Raw genomic sequence first — 21230 nt, 5'->3', positions numbered from 1 at the left:
CTAAGTGTGGCCTAACCAAAGTCTTATAAAGCTGCAATATGACATCCAGACTCTTGTACTCACTTTCCCCATATTCCTCTGCACCATTTCTATCCAAATAACCATCCCAAAAAAATTATTTATTAACCTATTTCTCTAATCAACCTGATCAGAGATGTTATTACATGCCTCTGAAGGCTTGAAACTGTCTTGAAAGAATTTGTGTGTAAGTGTGAGGCTGATGTGATCAAGTTTCTCCAGCTCTTTACTCAGTTCCAAATTTGGCAGATGAAGTATCTCCATAGAAGTTATTTATACATTAACAGTCCTTGACTTTAGCACTGCCTCAGTCAGAGTCAGGTACCAGTGTCAGTATCTCTGACACTGCCTCTTTATAGATCAGCTAGGGCTCCCTGATTGGACCAAATTAACAGCCCCAGTCAGGGATCACCTATTCTATGAGATAACACAGTGTGGAGCTGGAGGTGCACAGCAGGCCAGGCAGCATCAGAGAGCAGGAAAGCTTACGTTTCGGGTCGGGACCCTTTTGAAACGTCAGCTTTCCTGTTCCTCTGATGCTGCCTGGCCTGCTGTGTTCCTCCAGCTCCACACTGTGATATCTCAGACTCCAGCATTGGCAGTTCTTACTATCTCCCCAGAATGTTAGCTGAGTTTCTGGATTAATACTCTAGTGATAATACCACAAGGCCATCGCCTTCCTCATAATATTTCCTCAGAGGAATGACCTAGGCCCAACAGTCTTTGCTGTTTTATCTTCCGTCCATCATAAGATCAGAAGTGCGGATATTAGTCAATGATTGCACAACAGAAACTCTCATTTTATAACATACATTTACAAAATATTAATGGGTTTCTAAACTGTTGGTATACACCTGTTACAGTCTAGCAATAGGCTTTTAGCCATTTATGAACTTAAATTATCTGCATGTATGAAGCTATATCTTAAAGCCAAGAGCTGCCATTCATGGAACAAAAGCTTCCCCAAACTGGCACAGGTACATTATCATTCATTTCCAACACACCTATTCAGCAGAGTGCAAAAGTTCAATTTTTCCTAGATTTAAAGGCATTTAATATAGAGTAATACAACAGACCTGGAAATAATGTTACAGCATATGGAATAAAATGAATAGTAGCAACATTGATAGAAAATTGTTTGAATGACAGGAAACAGAGAGTAGTGGTAAATAGCTTCTTTTCAGATTGGAGGAAGACGGCTGTGGAGTTCTGCTGCAAGTAATTCACCTTCTGTCTCCGCAAAGCCTGTTCACCTTCTAGAACAAGCAAGTTTGAAGTGTGACGGAATGCACTCCACTTACCTGGGTGAATACAGCTGTAACAGCATTCAGAAAGCTGGTCACCATTCAGGCAAAGCAGCCTATTGATTGACAGCTCACCACCACCTTCAACATTCACTCCCTTCATCAGCAATGGTGATAGTGACAGTCGTGTCTACTATTGACTAGATGCAGTGCAGCAACTTATCAAAGCTCCTTCAAATCACCCGCTAAACCTACATCCGAGAAGGCCTTGGGCAGCAGATGCATGGAAACACCACCAACTGTAAATTCCCTTCTAAGGCACATAGCATCCTGACTTGGAATAACACACTTATTCCTTCACTATTGCTGCATCAAAATCCAAGATATCCCTGTAACAAAACGATTACATTCCAAGGACTGTGGTGGTTCAAGAAGACAGATGACACTACCTTCCCAAAGGTAATTACAGCCTCATGGGCAAGAGCAAAGAAAGATTGGAGATGGGATGTTAGTTTGCAAGGAAAGAGGGAACAGTAGCTTTTTCTCAGGAGAGTGCTGAATACAGCAGGTTTAAAAGAGGAAGGAATAACACTTGAAAAGAGAGAACTGTCCGTGATACTGGCTAAGATAGGGCCAAAAATGGCGTTGAGTGATCAGTAGTTCTCCAGAAATATGATTAAAGGAACAAGAAGTGGATTTCATGAACAATACTGGCTTAAACACAGCATGACAGAGAATAGGAGAGAAACTGGAGAAGGAATCAAGTTTACCACCTTCTCAAGGGAAGCTACAGCTCCTGGACTTGCCAGTGATGACCATATTCCACAAATAATATAAACCAAACAAAGCTCTTGCACATAAGCTGGAGTGTTATGCAAGGCAGGAATTGACGTGTAATAGAGGACAGATAAGAGAAACTATTCAGAGGCTGAGACTAAAAGGAAGTGCAAGAACAAGACTTGACCATTGTAGTCAGATGGACAGAGAATGAAAAGTAAAATGATAACTGCTTTCTATGACATTTCATTGCACTAAGTAGAGCTAAATCATCAAATTGCCAATTAAACTCATCCCACAGTTTCACACTTGGGAAGACAATTTGGAGAGAACTGTGCTCACCTTCAAACAAGAAACAGCTAATTTATGAGATAGTAGGAACTGCTGATGCTGGAGAATCTGAGATAACAAGGTGTAGAGCTGGATGAACACAGCAGGCCAAGCAGCATCAGAGGAGCAGAAGGGTCCAGACCCGAAACGTCGGCTTTCCTGCTCCTCAGATGTTGCTTGGCCTGCTGTGTTCATCCAGCTCAACACCTTGTTATCTCTAATAGCAGCTAATTTATGTTCTCCCCAAAGTAGTGACAGGGATAGAAGTCGGCAAAGTTGAAGAACGTTTGGGGGACATCAATGACAATGATTAATTTGCTTTCTAACGAGTTTGCATCAATGGTCCAAAATGGTAACTATCGTTTTTTTTGGAGTGTTATAGTTCAAACTTGATGACAAGACTGAAAAAATTCCAAATGCTAATGTATACTTTATCACTGCATTAATAATTTTCCAAGTCAAAAGGCTGTGAAGTTAAAGAAAACTTTTCATTGACTTCTGCACAGCCAATGCAGTCACTTTGAAGTAGTTACCACTGTAAAAAGAGATGCATGGCAGCAATAGCAAGGTTCTCAAGAAAAGAAAGCTAATGAGCAGATAATCTGTTTTAGCATTGTTCTCTGAAGAATAAATATTGGCCAAAGGCAAAAAGAGAGAAATGTTCAAAACAGACGGCAGAGAAAGAAAGAACAAGAGTGGTGATGGAAAGAGAGGAAAGAAATGGGACACAGACTGGGTGGGAAGAGGGGGTTTGCAAATAGAAATAGAAAAGCTGGGTAGAGAGCTAAAAAGGGAATGCAGCGAAATAAAGGAAAAAGAGAGAAATAAGAAATGGGGAAGAGAGTTGGGGAGTCAGGGCAAAATGCAATGCTCTAGAGAGTAAGGAAAAAAGAACAAAAAAAGATACGGTGGAATAAACGGAACAAAAGGAATGAAGGGGCAGAGAGAAATAGGGTAGACAGAAGGAGAAAGAGCAAAGGGAAGGGGCAGAGAGACAGCAATGGGAAGAAGAGAACAGGAAAATCTGAAAGAAAAGAGACAGAGAAAGAGTTAGGCATCAGATTAATGCCAAATTACAAAACGAACACACAGTATCCCGGAGAAACTCAGCAGGTGGGACAGTATCTGTGGATAGGAAAAGAGACTCAACATTTCAAGTCCAGTATGATTTCTTCAGGACAGGCATTTGACTATTTTGTTGTGTAATAATCATAGTCCAGATCTTTATCTGTTTGTTGAAATCGAGCATATTTATTGTTACGGGATTACGGTTGTCAATGAACCCTGCAGTGAATTAAATGTGTATGCACAAAGTTTGTTTAGAAACAAGGAAGGAAAGTTAAGGAATGGTTGGGTGATTGCTCAATGAACCACAAAGTATGTAAGAATTATCATAATGACATTTTAATCTGTTTCAACTTTCACAGAAACAACAAAAACTGAAATTTCAAAGAAACCATATTACTTGTAGGCAAACATTTTGGTGAAATACTTATCAGGTTGAAAGCATTGAAAGGGAATGACAGATAAATTACTTTTATACTGACTTTCTGAATCTATTCAATAATTTCATTATCTCTGTTGACTCCATTTTAGACTTCCTTACACCTTTTTGTGTGCTACATTAATTAACTTCTGAATTCTTTATGAGTTTTGTTACCAATGTACAAGTTATAAAATCAAAGGCAATTATTTCCATGGGCTATTTCTAGTTAAAAGCTAGGTTAACTGATCTGAGCTCATCCCATTTCAGATCACACAGCTAAAAATGTAAAAATGTGAAGTCTCAGAAGACTTCAATTGCAGGGCTACAGAGCAGAAGACTCTGAAGGGTGGTAGAAAGAACTTCAGAAGACTTTGAAGCCAAGTCACAAATTGACAGTAATGGAGGGGATAAATGTAGGAACAGAGCATTTCGACATTAAGAAAGAAAAACAGCCTACAGTCTTGATGAAGCATGTAAACCCGAAACTTCGACTTTCCTGCTCCTCTGATGGTGCGTTACCTGCTGTGTTCCTCCAGCTCCACACTGTATTCACTACTCACCTAGGTCATTCAGTTTCGGGTCGTCTGCAGGGATGGCATCACCGGTAGAGACCTTGTCATTATCTCAGCCAGTTGATAACAAGGAAGTTCTGTATTATAGAACAACGTTAGGCTTACACATGAAGAAGCAGCACCAATTCAGCACATTCTTTATATGCCATAGGGCCAATGGCTGACATTCTGATAAGACAAAACATGGAAAAAGTACGGCAGAATGCATTGATTAAAGCTTTTGATATGTGCCTCAGAAGAAATTTAGTGATAGGAAAGGTAAGATTCAGTGAGCAATTGATAGGGGAAGTGATGGAAGCCTTTTTAATGGATTTATATTATCTGGCAGGATATTGCAGGTATAGAGCTTTGAAAGATGTCTTAATCAGAGACAGTGTAATATTCAGTGTGAGGGATGAGAAGTTATTGGCCTTTTTTGCAATTTTTCAATCCAGGGAGGATTTAACATTGGAACAAGCAATATAATTCATCACTCAAGTTGAAATCAGGCCTAAATCATTCAGTACTGCAGAGAATCATTGGGTATTCTTCTGACATGGTTGGGTGAGTATCATAGAATCCCTACAATGTGGAAGCAGACCATTCAACTAATCAAGCCTGCACCGACCTTCCAAAGAGCTTCCCACTCCCCTACCTTATCCCTGTAACCCTGTATTTCTCATGGCCAATCCATCTAACTTGCACATCTTAGGACAGAGGGAGGAAATAGGAGCACCAGGAGGAAACCTACACAGACACAGGGAGAATGTGCAACTCCACACGGACAGTCGTCCGAGGGTGGAATTGCACCCAGGTCCCTGGTACTGTGAGACAGCAGTGTTAACCACGGAGTCCTGTGCTACCCCAACATAACAACATCACCTCCTGGAACTGGCCTGAAACCCCAAAAAAAGTGGGAATTAATATCATCAACAATATTATGTTGTCTTACTTTGAACACGTTGATCAGTTTATGTATTAAAACACTTTACCCAAGTGCTCTTGTCAGTGAGCCAGACAAAGGGAAACAGAACTCAATTTGTGGTTCAACTTGATTTTGTTAGTAAAGTTAGTAAATTCTTTGTTAAAAACACCATGCCAACATTTCCCAAATTCCCACAATATTTGCTTTTTATCTAGCTCTACCTGTCTGAGAAAGGATATTATCTGCAATAATCTACATGTGTGAGCTGGGCCATTGACATCACCTTTGTCTCCAATGTAGGGGTGGCTCTCTTCCATGAAGGTGCATCTCACAGGCCAGGGCAGAGCTTCTCCTGGATCTGCTTGGGGTTGCAGCACAGTCTTCCGCCATGAACCACACCACAAGTCATCGCTGAGGTGGTGGCTTCCAGGTGTGTGCATTTATCCTCCTTCCCCCAGACCTACTTTAATGTTCCGTGGCTTTTGTCCAATGGGGTCATTAGCAGGGTTCAAAGTATCCGATGAGGTCACGGTTAACAGCCACGAAGGTGTAGAGTGCACATACTCAGGCACTGGCTGGAAATTAACAGCACCTTCATCACCTGCAAAAACAATGGAAAGGTCCAGCAAAAGAAAAAAGGTTTTCAGAGAATTGGAAATCATGTAACAAAAAAGAAATCAAGAGGTAAAAAGTACAAAATCAAAGGTGAATATGGCATTCCTTTGGGAAGAGAAAAGGAGTTAAAACAGATTCTAAACTATCAATTTGAGGTTTAAGAGTTTAAGATAGAATTAAAAACTAAAAACTGTAGCTACTGTATCAATCCTAACAGAAAGCTCATCCTGGCTGAAGACTGTGATCAGCAAACATAAAACTCCAAGGTTCAGGAGGCACACGTTTTCAGGTGTGTCGCTAAATAGCCATGAAAGTCTGTCACAGAAGACAAAATGTCATTGACATTTCTTTAATTCACTCACAGGATGAGGGCATCCCTGGCTGAGTCAGCATTCATTGCCCATCCGTCATATACACAGAGGATGGTTCAAAGTCAACCATATAGCTGTGGTTCTGCAGTCATATAAAGGCCAGACCAGGAAAGAATGTATTCTTCCCTAAAATAACTGACAATCGACAATGGTTTCCTGGTCATCATTAAAACGCTAATACCAAATTCTTTATTGAATTAATCCAGGTCCCCAGAACATTAGCTGGGTGCCAGTGTGTGCTGTGAGGAGGATGCTAAGAGGCTGCATGGTGACTTGGACAGACTGGCTGAGTGGGCAAGTACTTGGCAAATGCAATATAATGTGGATAAATGTGAGGTTATCCACTTTGGTGGCAAAAATAGGAAGGCAAATTTTGTCTGAATGGTGGCAGTTTAGGAAAAGGTGAAGTGCAATGAGACTTGGGTGCCATGGTGGAACACTTGCTGAAAATTGGCATGCAGGTGCAGCAGGCGACGAGGAAGGCTAATGGCATCATTGCGAGATGATTTGAGTACAGGAGTAGGGATGTCTTGCTGCAGTTATACAGGGCCTTGGTGAGGCCACACCTTGAGTATTGTGTGCAATTTTGGTCTCCTAGTCAGAGGAAGGATGTTCTTGCTGTTGAGGGACTAGCTAGATGCGGCTAGATGCGGGAGGAATATTCCCGATGTTGGGGAAGTCCAGAACTAGGGGACACAGTCTAAGAGTAAGGGGTAAGCCATTCACGACTTAGATGAGGAAGAATTTCTTCACTCAGACAGTTGTGAGTTTGTAGAATTCTCTATCGCAGAAAGCTGCTGGAGCCAGTTTGTTAGATAGATTGAAGAGGAAACTGGACATGGCCCTTGTGGCTAAAGGAATCATGTGGTATAGAGAGAGCAGAAATGGGATACTGAATTTGCATGATCAGCCATGATCATATTGAAAGGTGGTGCAGGCTCAAAGGGCCAAATTCCTATTTCTACTCCTCCACCTATTTTCTATGTTTCAACATTTCTATGAATTTTATGGACTAATAGTCTAGCGATAATACCACTATGCCATCGTATTCACAACATATACTGAGGAATCAGAAATATTTATGAGCAGAAATCCATGTTTTTGCCTAGGTCTCTTCAAGAGCATCAATACAATACTTCAGAAGTAAGATGGAAGAGAATTTTGCCATGAATTTCCAAAGCTCTTCAAAGGGCAAATAATAACTCAGGAAACTACAACCTCTCAGCTTGACATCAATAGTAGGAAAATTGATGGAGACCATAATAATGGATAAGATAAATATACACTTAGAGAAAAAAAAGTTAATACTAGACACTCAGCATGACTTTGTCAAGGAGAGGTCATGTCTACAAAGTTAATTGAGTTCTTTGATGAGGTGACACAGACAGTGGTTGAGGGTACTGCTGTGGATATTGTATGTTCAGACTTTGGGAAAGCATTTGATACAGTGGCACGCAGACGTTTGGTCAGCAAATTAGAAATATTTGGGTTTGAAGGGTCCTTGGAAGCATGGATTAGAAGTTGGCTAACAGATAGGTAACAGAGGTTAAGTCGATAGGCTTTTCTGAGACTGAAGACAAGTTGAAACTGATGTTCTGAAGAATCAGTATTGGGACCGTTGCTTTTTCTGATTTATGTAAATTATTTGGAGATGGGTATTGAGGGCAAAATCTCTAAAATTGCAAATGATACTAAGCTGGGAGATTAATGAATTGTGAGGGTGACAGTGACCGATTCCAGAAAGACATTAAAACTTGGTCAAATGGGCAGACATCTGGCAGATGAATTTTAATGCAGAGAAATGTGAGGTAATGCATTTTGGCAGAAGAAACATGTAGAGATAATATAGGCTCAGTAGTATAACTTTGAAGGGAGTACAGGAGCAGAGGGACCTCGGGGTTCACGTCCAAGATTCTCTGAAGGTGGTGAGGCAAGTTGAATCAGTTGTTAAGAAGGCTTTTAGGATCATTGGGTTTATAGATAGAAACATAGAGCATAAAGGCAAGGAACTGATCATACACCTCTACAAATCATTGGCTAGACTAGATTTGGAGTATTGTGCTCAGCCCTGGACACCTCATTTAAGGAATGATGTCAAAGATCTGAAAAGAGTGCAAAGGAGATTTACTAGAATTATCCCAGGAATGAGGGATTTTAAGTACAAGGAACGTTTAGAGAAATTAGGCTTATTCTCCTTGGAGCAGAGAAAATTCAGAGGTGACCTTATTGAGGTGCTCAGAATTATGATCAATTTTGAAGGCTAATCTGCTTCCACCAGCTGGTATGTCAGTAACCAGGGATCACAATTTCAAAATTGTCAGCAGAGAGCTAGGAGTGAGATGAGGAGAAATAGCTTTACTCAGAGAGTTGTTACAATTTGAATGTGCTGCCTAGGAGAGTGGTGGAGGTGGATTCTGTCGGAGGTTCCAAAAGAGAGTTGGATATGTATTGAAAATAATGAATGTAAAAGGCTTCAGAGATAGGCTGGAGAATGAGACTAGCTGGGTACCTCTTTTGGAAGGTGGTACAGACACAATGGGCTGAATGACCTTCTTCTGAACTGTGAAATTCTATGATTCTATGAGCCTATGATTTAAACAAATTGAAAGAGGAGTACCATATTACTCTGCAAGAAGATACTAAACCATACACTTGTACATATGCAAAACAATTTCTCATCCTGTGAAGGGAAAAGTAAAATCTCAGACTACATGATCGAATGTGGGATCATATCATCAATGACAAAATCAACACAATGGTGCTCAGTGCTAGATGTTTCACAATATAAATGAGGAACAAAGATTATGTGTAGATTTCACTCACTCAAACTAAATAATAAAGAAGGAAATCCATTCACTTTTCTCTACTGGCAAAGAACAAGTTATTGACAAAACTGGATACCAACAGAAGGTTCTGACAAATACATTTGATCACGAGTCAAGATTGCTAACTACACTTACTATAGCGTTCAGATGGGATTAATTGAATTATCTACCATTTGCGATCTCCTCTGCATCAGAGATTTTCCAAAGAGCAAAACAGGGATCAATCTGCCAAATAGATAAGAGCCTGATGCTTGACAAAATGAAAAAAGAATATGTCCAAAGAGTCAGGACATGTCAAAGGCAATACAGGATTTAGGCTTCACACTAAATGAAAAATAATGAAACATTATTCAACAGCAAGGCATTATGCTGGATCCAAGGAAGACAAGAGCCATCAATGAATTTCCAACACCAAAGTGAATAAATGATGTGCAGTGCTTATTAGACATGATGAATCAATAGGAAAGATTTTCCCCAACTTAGCCAGTCTCACTCAACCAATAAGGGAGCTTTCGAAGAAAGGACAGAAATGGTATTTGAGTAAGGTACAGATTGCTGCTTTTGAAGAGATTGAAGAGAAGCACTTTCCTCTGAAATAGAAACGATTCGGGTTTATTCACTATACAAGGGGCCATGATTTACAAACATCAGCGCACAAATGTTCGTACTTATGAATGTGAATCACATACAGGGATGTAGCTTTAAAGATCCAACAAATGAATGTTTCCTCGTACTAACCAATGGCTATTTTATATTGAACTGCATTGTGTTCCAACTTGCATACAAATCAACTTAGCAAATGGACTCAAGATTGGATCATTTTTGCAATCTGGGGATTACCTGTAGTAGGCAAGGATGCATTGTGCAAAGGACTAGGTGCAATTTTTATCCAAGTGCTAACTGACAGAACATGAAAATGGTCTACTTTACACCTGGTGCATTGATAGAAACCAAATAGAAAGCGTGCAACCATAGAGAAGGAAGTTCCAGGTTGAGACAGACCACAGCCTTTGATAACATTATTGTGATTGAAAGATCTCAAAAATGCCTCTTGGCATTCAAAGATTCAGGCTTAGGCTGACAAAATAAGACTATGACATAGTTTATAGTCTAGGCAAGGCACAGGTACCAATAGACAGACTTTCAAGGGTAGCAGTGGATTGAGCAAAATAAGGTCTTATTCTTGTAGAAGACCTGGAGATTTATTCTCTGACTATAACTAACAACTTACCAGCAACTGAGGGCAAACTTGGACAAATTCACACATCTCAAAAATTTGATATGAAATGCACCAAGGTTAGACAACTCTGTCTGCAAAGTTGGTTGAAATGAAGTTCAGCAGACCATATGCTGAAAAGGTAGCACAAGTAAAACAACATGTGATAACTTTGGATCAGAGATAGTAGGAACTGCAGATGCTGGAGAATCTGAGATAACAAGGTGTAGAGCTGGATAAACACAGCAGGCCAAGCAGCATCATAGGAACAGGAAGGCTGACGTTTCGGGCCTAGACCCTTCACCAGAAATGGTTTCAGGAGTCACAGGGCGAAATGCTTCTGAAGGGTCTCAATGCTATGAATGTAGACATTGTCACGGTTGGGGCCAAATTGGGAAGGCCTGAATGTGGACTGTAGTCCATTGGGGATGATCTGGTTCCATAGGCAGGTACTAAGAAAGGTGATGTGGCTGTAGTACCTGGTTTGCTTCAGGACATGGTTGAGCAGTTTCAAGGCCGAAGAGATTACGAGAGAGTTGCAGTGGGAGAGAGATCCCCTGAGGTTTGTCCGGAGGGAGGAGGGTAACTTCTTCAGGCTAGGCATCCTTAGAAGAGGCTTCGCAGTGGAGTTAAAATTGTATCAGAGATAGTAGGAACTGCAGATGCTGGAGAATCTGAGATAACATTTCTGATGAAGGGTCTAGGCCCGAAACGTCAGCCTTCCTTCTCCTATGATGCTGCTTGGCCTGCTGTGTTCATCCAGCTCTACACCTTGTTATCTGTGATAACTTTGGAATTTTTTTTGTGTATGACTGTAGAATGTTTGACCGAAGTCAATGAAATGAGGAGCTCAACAGAAGCAGGATTTCTAGGTATCTCAAAATGCTGAACAAGAGTACAACAATCTGTTTCATGGCCAGGCACTTCAAAAGACATAAGTGATTACATTTCATCATGCCAATTATGTGCAACACCATCCAAGTCTCGACAGAACCAATGATTCCATCAAGATTTTCAGAAAGGCCACAAGAAAGGCTCGCAATAGATTGTTCCATTTTAGAGGAAAGATTTATTTCATGGCCATCAACTATTCTGTTTCTACACTGTATGACTCCATGACTCTTTTCAAACTGAAGCTTGACTTCATTTGACCACAACAGTGATCAGCATAATGAAAAGGAGATTTGCAATATATGATTTGCTGGAAGAATTTGTACTAAGTAATGGACCTTAATTCATGAAGGGGGATTTCAGGAAGTTCACTTCAGAAGCGGGCATCAACTAAGTTACAGGTGAATGGAGGAGCAGAAACAACGGTCAAAGACCATGAAGTCGCTGATGCATACAAATCTAGAGTGGGAATTAGCTCCACTCAACTGTAGGGCAACACTACAGAGAATACTCAACAGCAGAATTGTTAATAGGGTGAAGGTTAATGACATATATACCAGTTTGAGAATGGAACCTCAAGTCAAACATAATGTCTCAAGATCATGGGAAGGTAAAATAACTGGAGAAAAGCCATAGCAACAAGCAACCTAAGGTGGTACGACCAGTCTAACAAGACACAAAGCGAGAAACCTTTTAAACTTTAAGTCAGGCCAGATCATCTTATTTAATTACAGGAACTTGTAAGCTATAGACATCAAAAACAAATATCATTGAGATCTATTATTGTCAGAACACCTGAAAGGACATTCAGGAGGAAGAAGAAAGTATTGCTTTTACTCAAGCTAAGAAGTGAGACCTCATATGGCTATCATAAGATGTGGAACAGCCATACTTGTACCATCAGATAGTACACTGCATGGTATAACTGTTCCAAACACAGTACAACACCATATTGTATTGAACACAAACAAATCAGACTGGGGGCGTCCAGTTGAGTTCTAGGTCGTCTTAACCTGTGAGGTTTGACTTTGAGGGGAGAAGGAGTTCAATGGTAGTAATGGTGTCAAAAAACATTGGAGAATGGTAAACAGCAAGGACAACAGTGTAGAGCTGCAAGAAGGCATTAACAAATTGTGGAGTGGGCAGGTAGGTGGCAGATAGAGTTCAATGCAGACGAATGAGAGGTGAAAGACTTTGGTACAAAGATAAAGGAGAGACAATATTAAATAAAGGGCACGTTTCTAAATGGTATACAGAAGCAGAGAAACCTGACAATCCATGTTTGATGTCATTAAAGGTGGCAGGACAGGTAGAGAGAGCTGTTATTAAAACACACAGTATTCTAGGCTTCATAAATAAGAGCATAGAGTACAAGAGTGGAGAGGTATGATAAACCTATATCAGAAATCAGTTAGAACTCATATGAAGTATTGAGTACACTTCTGGATGCCACACTATAGGAAGAATGTAAACATGTTGGCAATAATGCAGAAGAGGTTTACAAGAATGATTCCAGGGTTGAAACACTTCAGTGAGAAAGAAAGATTGGAGGATCTGAAACTGCTTCCTTGGAGACGAAATGGCTAGAACAGAATGGAAGTTTTTAAAATCATAGAGGTCTGGACAGAGTGGACAGGGGGAGCTGTTCATACTCATGAACTGATCAAGAATGAGAGAGCACATTTTGAAATGTTTTTTAAAGAGTCAAATGCAAGGTGAGGAAGAATATGTTCACGCAGTGAGTACTTTGGATGCTTTGTCTTGAAGTGTGGTGAAGGTAGGTTCAATTGAGGAATTCAAAATGGCATTGGATGGATGAATATTTACATTAAAACATTGTGCAGGAGTGCTGGGAAAAGCAGCAGATTACCACTAAGTTAAAAAGCTGAGAACGAGGGCAGACATGGCAAGCCAAATGGCCTCCATCTGTACTGTGATTCTTAGACACTACGCTAAAGAGCTGTATTTGAGATCCTACTTGTACAGATGTAAATAAAAGTGTTACAGTATATAAGGAGGTGAGGAGCATTACTTAGTGCTAAGTAAGCAGACTCAAGAACATTGTATGGGCAGACACCCACTGCCTGAGATACTCCAGGCCAGTAATTCACAGTGCAAGTAGCTGCATTGGCTTAGAGTGCAAGATTTGTGCAGCAACTTCATTGGCTCGGGATGACCCACGACATTCACAGCTGACAAATTACTTTTTAAATCAAAGTCCCCATTACATTAATGTGACAACTATTGTTAACTCAGGAAGGTTCCAGAAAAAAAAAACAGAGAGAAATGGCCAGTTCATTTCTTTCAATGAAGTTATTGAGAAATGAACTTGAAGTTATTGAGAAATAAACACCAAGATACCAAGATAATTCAGTGTTCCTCAGGCTATTTACATCCATCTAATAGGATCAGAGAAGAAATCACTTATAATTATTCAATAAGTGGAAAATGAGTTTAATAACTGACCACAGAAGAATTGGTGAAATACTTTGAGCTCAAATGCAAGAAAAGCACAAAGCAGTTAGAACATACGAACTAGGAGCAGGAGTAGGCCGTCCGGCCCCTCAAGCCTGCTCCGCCATTCAATAAGATCATGGCTGATCTTTTTGTGGACTCAGATCCACTTACCTGCGTTCTTACCGTATCCCTTAATTCCTTTATTGTTCAAAAAAAATCTACCTTATCTTTAAAAACGTTTACTGAAGTAGCGTCAACTACTTCACTGGGCAAGGAATTCCATAGATTAACAACCCTCTGGGTGAAGAAGTTCCTTCTCAATTCAGTCCTAAATCTGCTCCCTCTAATCTTGAGGCTATGCCCTCTTGTCCTAGCTTCACCTGCCAGTGGAAACATCCTCTCTACTTCTATCTTATCTATTCCCTTCATAATTTTATATGTTTCTATAAGATCCCCCCTCAATCTTCTGAATTCCAATGAATATAATCCCAATCTACTCGGTCTCTCCTCATAAGCCAACCCCCTCAACTCCGGAATCAACCTAGTGAACCTCCTTTGCACCCCCTCCAGTGCCAGTACATCCTTTCTCAAGTAAGGAGACCAAAACTGCACACAGTATTCCAGGTGTGGCCTCACCAGCACCTTGTACAGCTGCAACATAACCTCTCTGCTTTTAATCTCAATCCCTTTAGCAATGAAGGACAAAATTCCATTTGCCTTCCTAATTACTTGTTGTACCTGCAGACCTACCTTCTGTGATTCATGCACAAGGACACCCAAGTCCCTCTGCATAGCAGCATGCTGCAACTTGCAGTTGCATTGGTAAAGGAAATATTCAATTCAGATGAAAATAATTTGATGAGTTGGCATGTTCAATTTTCCAGTTAAATTCATCACTCGCAATACAATGAAACAAAGGGGAAGGTACATTTTAATTTTTTACATGGAAAACTTATACAATCCTCTGTACACACAGCTCTGTACCACGTTGTCTGCTCTTACTGTTAATCCACATGGGTTTGCACAACTTATAGTTTCTTAGAAAAATTATCACTTGGAGGCAGTACTTTTGCTGAGCTTAATGAACGATCAAAAGTCAGCAAAATGAATACTGAAAGACTCAATATAATAAAAAAAGTTGTGAGTTCAAGCTACATTGATCTTAGAATATATTCTAACTAATTCAAATTTGAAGAGTGCTACATTGTTGGAGCTCTCATGTCTCAGTTGAGATATTACATCAAGGTCCCCCACCTCAGAAGAAAACTCTTAAGGAGATTCCGAAGGAGAGTCATATCAGATTCGAAATGTTAATTGTGCTTCCCTCTCCACGGATGCAGCCAGACCTGTTGAGTTTCTCCAGCATTTCCGTGTTTGTTGCAAAGTTCCAGCATTTACAGTCTTTTGCTCGTATTATCCTCTTTCACGAGGTGGGTTTAAAATCACCTGCAACACTCTCTAAAGAGGATCGGAGAAATCTTCTAGTATCCTAACCAATATTCATTTTATAATCAATCAAACCACTTTTATTGGGTGGTTAATATTGTGCAAGAATTCTCTGAATGAATTGTCTATTGGATTTGCCAATAAGAAAACTTCAGGACATCCTGAGGACATGAAGAAAAGTTGGCCTATTCTTTTTATTCCAAATTTAAACAGAGTTTAAATTAGGTCTAAAGTGTTACGGTGAAAGTAGAGTTAATGTTTTGATCAAGCGACTTCATCATAATTGTTAAACTTTTAAATGTTAACTCTGCTTTTTCCCAACCAATGTTGCCAGATCTGTTGAGTTTCACCAACAATTGCTGTTTTTGTTTCAGAACTCCAGCATCTGCAGTTTTTGTTTTATTTTTCCAAAGCGTTATGACCAGATGGGAAAAGGAAATGACTCTCTCATTTTAATCCTCTTGTGATTGATTCAGACAAATACTTTTATTTAGCAAACAGTTATTACACTTCAGTGAAAATGTAGTTTGCTAGAAAATAAAGCAGCCAATTAACAAGGCTTTCTTGAGTGGAAGGAGGACTTTTGTTACCTACTGACACCCAGAAAAGAATAACGATAAGCAATATAAAACACAGACATCAGTATTAAGTTTAAAAGGGAAAGCATCTGATGCAGGCAGAGAGGATAAATGGTACATAGTTACAAAGTCTTCACAGTCTTTGAAGTGTAAAATTCTTAACCTGAGACCATAATTGTTTAATGGTTGATATGAATCCTCAGCAGTAGCAGAATCTGTGGTATATTTGAGTTCTTGATAAATCGTTGATTTCCTAGTTTGCCTTATTCTGAGAGAGCAAGCAAAGAGAGAGAATGTTCCAGCCCTTGTTGTCATAAAGTCCTTTTTTCTTCCCTCTACTCTGACATTTAAAAGCAATTGTTGAAATATAGTTCAGTCTATATTCCAGGGTCCAGCTCTGCTGGCATCGAAAGCTGGCTAAGTTGCAGGTGGCCCTTTCATCACCTAATATGTGAAATCATCACAGACGTGTAAATTAAACAGGCGAAGCAAGTCTCTTGATGCTGACTCTATTGCTGGCTTTGATATTTCTAGGTTTAAGAGAGGTAATTTCAGTGCAGGTAGCTTTGTTTATTCCACGGAGGTCTCATGAAATTTTCCTCAATGCTCAGGGTGACCACTGCAGCCTTTTAGATCCGTGTTTCCTTCTTTAAAAAAAAATTAGCCCATGAAAGGTCCCAGGTACAACAATTAGTTGATGGAAATTAAAATATGAATGGCCATATTTACTGTTATCATAACAAAATGTTTTAATATTGCACAGTAGAACTGTAAACCTTAGTTACTCCAACTATTTACATTAATGTAGCACAAAAATCAATCTGGACTAAAACATATTAACCTATAGCTGTAATTCAACAAATGGATTACTTTGAAAATAGATGAATTCAGCATAAGATTTACAGTCTGAAAGGGAATCAGGTGGTGCATATCCAAGCATTTTAAAAGAAGATGCACCATTGTAGATATCTAATAATTTATTACAAATGTTGTGGCACAAGAAGACTGGCAGAGAGTTAACTTTATACCTATATTTATAAAGAGAGATAGAGCAAATTCAGAATACTAAAGATTGGTCAGTTTAATGTCAGTAGGAGGGAAGATAATGGAATCAACATCAAAAAAAGAACAGTGAAACATGTAGAAACAAAAAATATGATCATGAATAATCAGCATGGAAACAGAACACATAAAGTGGGCAAGGCACCCCAGAGTAAATGCAACATTTCTCAAATTCTAAAAGGACTTCATTGAATATTGGTATGTCTTAAAAACTGACTTTTTCCAGTATTTACTATGTAGCATTAGATTTCATTTAACAGTTATTAGAGCAGTACTTAACATTTCAAACTTCCTCGCAAAGGGGAAAATTACAAAAAAACAGAGGTCGCAATGCCCAAGATTAGCACCAACATCTGGTGTCAAACTCTCTCTATTATCAATGTGTTGTTTTTGAAAATAAGCTTAAAAAGAATGGTAAGTAACCTTCAGAGATAGGTGGGCAAGGGAAAGATATCAGTCCTGAGTGGCTGTCCCATGGTCATTGGCCAAAGGAGTTCAGATAATAGATTGACACAGAGAAAATAACCTGCCCCTAGAAATATAACAATAAATGCCAGGCCCAGAGAGTGGAGCACTCAGGACAGGAGGCACTGGGGGAAAGCCCGCAGAAGCAAGGCAGTTCTGCATTTGAATAATCATGCAGGGGCCAAGGAAATTAGAGAAGCCACTTCCGCACTGGAAATGTTGCACAGGGGCCAAGAGAATTAGGAAGTCAGATCCATGCTGGAGTAACCACATCGGGCCTAGGTCAAATCCATGCTGGAGGATCCATGGAGGAACCCAGAATAGAGTAGACTCAGGGCAGAGGGGAGCTTCTCCCAGAAAGCAGTTCTCAGCAAGCAGACCTTGTAGACAGCAGTCTTCATCAAGCAGTCCTCAAAAGACAAATGGAAGATGGACCAGAAGGAAAGGAGGAAGACCAAAGGAAGAGTTCCCTAATACCTCGGCTAGAGAATAGGATGCCGTCCCCACAAATTTAATAACACCAAAACATTTCACTCTAACAGCTTGTTTGTCCTCTGTTAATGATGAACCACACCCAGGTGTCACGCTTGCATAATTTCTTTATCTAATTAACATATATCATATCTAAATTACTGCTTCTCAACAAACTCAACAAATTATCCGCAAGTTGCAATAATACAGCGACTGTCTATATTAAGTAACTGTGATCACAAATCCCTCAAAAAAATTTGACGCCAACTATGGGATCACAAGAGTCACAGTTTAATTGATTTTAAGTTTGAGAAACTATAAGAAGCAGCAGTCATTTGATTGAAGTTACCACGTCACTGTAATATTCTAAAATGCGACTAATAAATAGTTTAATGGAAATGTTAAGATCATCAGCAGCAGGAGCTGTACTGGAAATTGTAGAAGTATGCAATGGTAATTATAAGTGTGTCCTCGACAGACTTTTGAAAGCAGTTACAAAAGGAAAAACTGAGTTAGAAACAGTTCAGAATAGATTAGCCGACAGTGCCCATTGTGTGATTTATAGTTGGATAAGGAAAATAAAAAGCTATGGGAACTGGTAAAAATGCATGTCAACAGGAAAGCGTTGTACCCATTGTGCATAATACAAAGTAACTGTTGTGGGTAGACCCTGCATTGTGATGAGGCAAACTGAAATTTGATGTTGAAACCAATGGTGAAATGGCTTTCTTCCTTAACTTCGCAAAAATTCGGATATGCCCTAACAGAAATCTGTGAGCAGAAAGCAACTGCATGTGAGGGACGTCCAGTCCCTCTACACCTGCATTCCCCATGCAGATGGCCTTAAGGCCCTCCGCTTCTTCCTGTCCCGCAGGCCCGACCAGTCCCCCTCCACTGACACCCTCATCCGCTTAGCCGAACTCGTCCTCACACTCAACAACTTCTCTTTCAATTCCTCCTACTTCCTACAGACAAAGGGGGTAGCCATGGGTACCCGCATGGGCCCAAGCTACGCCTGCCTCTTTGTAGGTTACGTGGAACAATCCCTCTTCCGTACCTACACCGGCCCTAAACCCCACCTCTTCCTCCGTTACATTGATGACTGTATCGGTGCCGCCTCGTGCTCCCACGAGGAGCTCGAACAGTTCATACACTTCACTAACACCTTCCACCCCAACCTTAAATTTACCTGGACCATCTCTAACACCTCTCTCCCCTTCCTGGACCTCTCTGTCTCCATATCGGGCAACCACCTCGAAACCGATATTCATTTCAAGCCCACCGACTCCCATAGCTACCTAGAATACTCCTCCTCCCACCCACCTTCCTGCAAAAATGCTATCCCCTATTCCCAATTCCTTCGCCTCCGCCGCATCTGCTCCCAGGATGAGGCATTCCACTCCCGTACATCTCAGTTGTCCTCGTTTTTCAAGGACCGTAACTTCCCCTCCTCGGTGGTCGAGAACGCCCTCAACCGTGTCTCCCACATCTCCCGCACCTCATCCCTCACACCCCGTCCACGCAATAAAAACCAAAAAAGAATCCCCCTCGTCCTCACGTACCACCCCACCAACCTCCGGATCCAACGCATCATCCTCCGACACTTCCGCCATCTGCAATCCGACCCCACCACCAAAGACATCTTTCCCTCCCCACCTTTATCTGCTTTCCGGAGGGACAACTCTCTCCGTGACTCCCTTGTCCGCTCCACACTCCCCTCCAGCTCCACCACACCCGGCACTTTTCCCTGCAACCGCAGGAAGTGCTACACCTGCCCCCATACCTCCTCCCTCACCCCCATCCCAGGCCCCAAGAAGACTTTCCACATCAAGCAGATGTTCACCTGCACATCTGCCAATGTGGTATACTGCATCCGCTGTACCCGGTGTGGCTTCCTCTACATCGGGGAAACCAAGCGGAGACTCGGGGACCGCTTTGCAGAACACTTACGCTCGGTTCGCAACAAACAACTGCACCTCCCAGTCGCGAACCATTTCAACTCCCCCTCCCATTCCTCAGACGACATGTCCATCCTGGGCCTCCTGCAGTGCCACAACGATGCCACCCGAAGGTTGCAGGAACAGCAACTCATATTCCGCTTGGGAACCCTGCAGCCCAATGGTATCAATGTGGATTTCACAAGTTTCAAAATCTCCCCTCCCCCCACCGCATCCCAAAACCAGTCCAACTCGTCCCTGCCTCCCTAACCTGTTCTTCCTCCCACCTATCCCCTCCTTCCACCCCAAGCCGCACCTCCATCTCCTACCGACCAACCTCATCCCGCCCCCTTGACCTGTCCGTCCTCCCTGGACTGACCTATCCCCTTCCTAACTCCCTACCTACACTCACCTTTCCTGGCCCCATCCCCGCCTCTTCGACCTGTTTGTTTCCTCTCCACCTATCCTCTCCTCTATCCCTCTTCTATCCGCCTCCCACTCTCTCCCTATTTATTTCAAAACCCCCTTCCCCTCCCCCTTTTCTGATGAAGGGTCTAGGCCCGAAACGTCAGCCTCTCTGCTCCTATGATGCTGCTTGGCCTGCTGTGTTCATCCAGCCCTGCACCTTGTTGTCTTGCATTGTTATCTTGCAAGTCTTGGCAAATATCCTTGGAAATAGCAATGTTTCCCCCACTGTTCCTTCCATATGTAGTGAGGCAAAGCTAGTTTGTAATGTCTCTCAGGAGCCAAAAGAGGTGACTGAAGGAGTAGAACACTTAAGGACAGCTAAAGAAGAGATGAACAGTCTCTCTCTCCTAAACTTGAAAGTCAATTAAACCTTGACTACTGTGGAATATTCTGCACCAACAGCCTGTTTGTCCTCTGGTATTAGTCATGGTTGTATTTCTTTATTCATTAATGGGATGAGGGCGTCATTGGTGAGGCAGCATTTATTGCCCATCCCTAATTGCCCAGAGGGCAGTTAAGAGTCAACCACATTGCTGTGGATCTGGAGTCACGTGTAGTCCAGACCAGGTAAGGATGGCAGTTTCCTTCATTGAGGATATCTTCCATTATGTTGTGCAGAAGTACCACTGTAATAAAAGCGATAAACCTCAATCAGAATTCAAGATCTGTTATCCATGAAGTTCAGTGAGCTATCAGCAACAGAAGAATTGTATTCAGCCCTGATCTGAGATCTCATGGCCTAACCTATTCTTCACATTATTATTAATATTAAGCCAGGGATTAACATTGGTTTAATGAAGAATACAAGAGGGCGTTCCAGGGGCAGCAACAGGCAGACAGAAAAATATGGTGTCAACCTGGTGGAGCAACAACACATGACAGCTTTCATACCACAAAATCAAATACATATAGTGCTAAACAAGGTTCAGCAATTCCACTACCAATGGAAAGTTTGAAGCATTGCAAACCTGCCACATTCAGTTGTGAATAATTGTGGATAATTAAACTACTCACTGCAGAAGGGGACACCAATATAGCAGTGCAAAAGACAAGGCTGAAGGATTTGAAGTGCTGAGTAGACGATCTGCCTTTGCCTC

The sequence above is a fragment of the Rhincodon typus genome, chromosome 22 (genome assembly GCF_021869965.1).
Source record: "Rhincodon typus isolate 14 chromosome 22, sRhiTyp1.1, whole genome shotgun sequence".
Classification (NCBI taxonomy): Eukaryota; Metazoa; Chordata; class Chondrichthyes; order Orectolobiformes; family Rhincodontidae; genus Rhincodon; species Rhincodon typus.
The sequence above is the reverse complement of the archived record's forward strand: the minus strand, read 5'-3'. Positions refer to the sequence as shown.